Genomic DNA, 2,105 nt, shown 5'->3' on the forward strand with positions numbered 1-2,105 from the left:
TAATTGAAAGACACAGGGTGCATGGCTTACAGCCTTTGAAATGCCAGAGGAGGGTAAGCAAGGCTGGATGTAGCTCTCTAGTCAGCAGATGGCAGCACCATTATTCATTTCTGTGATGGAGGAAAAAACCCAGGAACTTTTCCATTATTTTACTCCAAGGAAGGCCTTACCATCAGTAGGACTTTTAGTCCAGATTGTCTGCCATAAGAATCGAGCAGGGTGACCTTCTGTCATGAGCCCCATCCTGAAGAGGCTCCTGATTTGGGGAAATCCTTTCCTGACCTGCTCTTCCGGAACTTCTGGAGTTCATCCTTGACGCTAAGAAAGGATGGCAGTAGACTTGGGGAAAGGCCTTTCTGTGCAGGTTTCTCTCTGTTCTCAGCTGTTGGTGTCCCTGATCCTAGTATTTTTACCACCGTGCAGAGGAAACCAGGCCCCTTGAGACCTCAGGGTCATGACCTTCAGTGGCAGCTAGCATCATCCTGTTATGTTCCTGGCAGAGCCCTTGTGGATTGTGAGGGTTCCGTGGGCTTCAGGGAGTGTAGCTGTTCCACCCAGGGGCCACCAGCATGGATACATCCACCTTGCCGTGGTTCGGGCCTCTGCCTCCTGAGGCTTGGTCTGTGGTGGGACCCTGCTTTTCACTCCCTCCCACCCTGGGTTTGGCTCCATGACCCCTCTCTTCACAGCTCTTAGATCTCTTGAGTGAGCAGCTTGAAAGCTGTGCTGATGTCACCCTTGCTTTCGGTTGAGGTCTCAACGTAGTGAGCGCCCCAAGAGGCAGCCAGCTTCTCCCCTCCCCCCGGCATCACCTCTCCCTCAACCACCAGGTCACTCTTGTGGCCTACCACCAGAAAGAAGATACTGGAGGGTTTTGCTTTCTCCAGAACCTCCCGATGCCGCTGGGGGACGCTCTCAAAGGATGTTCTGTTGGTGATTACCAAGCCGCAAAAGGCCTTCTGCCAAGTTCCTGCAGTAGGAGCGAGTCATTGGCCTTGGCAGCCAGGAAGGAATCCAGAATTAGTTTTGAATCCTGCACTGAGGACAGAAGGGGACAGGGGAATCAGGGCAGTTTAATGCAAAGAGCTAGGTAGAGTCAAAAGACCTCAGTTCTTGATCAGCTGCATGACAGGTGAATGGCTTCATCCAGCTAGTCGTCTTGTCCTGTACGTATACTGAGCGGCTTGTTCATTCAGCGAGTATTTATAAGCTCTGCCCCTGCCCATGCCAGGCATGGCCTGCAATGATGAATGAAAACAGGGAGCGACCTGCCCCTGAGTGAAAGGAAAACTGCTTCCATGACCAGGGCTGCAAAGAAGAGACTCCCAGGGCTGGGGAGGGCGTCTGAGCAGTAGAGCTGTAATTTGAGGAACCCAGGGGAAGGCGTGGGGATCACTTTCAAGGAGAGAGAGCTGCACGTATGCCAGCCCCGATGCCGTGTGATGAGGCAAGACGGGCCAGGTCCTGCAGTGTCTTTCGTAGGCCCCAGCAAAGAGTGGCCTTTACCCAAAAGTAGCAGGAGCCATTGAAGGATTTTAAGCAGAAGCATGATCGTTCAGGTTGATGTTTTGAAAAGCTCACTCTGGCCAGACAGTGGAGGGGGAAGAGAGGGCATTTGTGGAAGCAGAGGTTCCTGAGAAGGTTGTTGCCTGGACTGAGGTATTTGTGACGAAATGGAGAGAAGGGGGAAATCCGACAGCTGTTTAAGTGGTTACTGGAGGTGGGGGTACTGGAGAGTGGGGTGTCACCCGGTGATTTGTGGGGAGTCTTCTGACTTGGTGCCTGGGGCAGCTCAGCCCCTCGCCCTGGGCACAACGCCCTCTATCTTGCTAAGTAACCAGGCCCACCTGATTCCCGGAGCCCAGCATAGTCTGAGCACACGTAGGACTTAATACATGCTGAGGAGCCCAAGGGGTGGCAGGGCTGGTGAATTCCTGTGCTCCAGTGTTGGGAGGGTCTTGGTAAGAGTCCGTATTAAGTGCCATGTTTTATGCTAAGCACCTTCTGTGGATAAGCTTGTTTTCCCAACAGACCTGAAGAAACAAGTGTTTGTCAAGCACTTTGTTTGCAATATCTCATTTAATCCCATTTTCCAATGAGGAAAC

Source organism: Grampus griseus, assembly GCF_964374135.1.
Source record: "Grampus griseus genome assembly, chromosome: 1".
NCBI classification, from domain to species: Eukaryota; Metazoa; Chordata; class Mammalia; order Artiodactyla; family Delphinidae; genus Grampus; species Grampus griseus.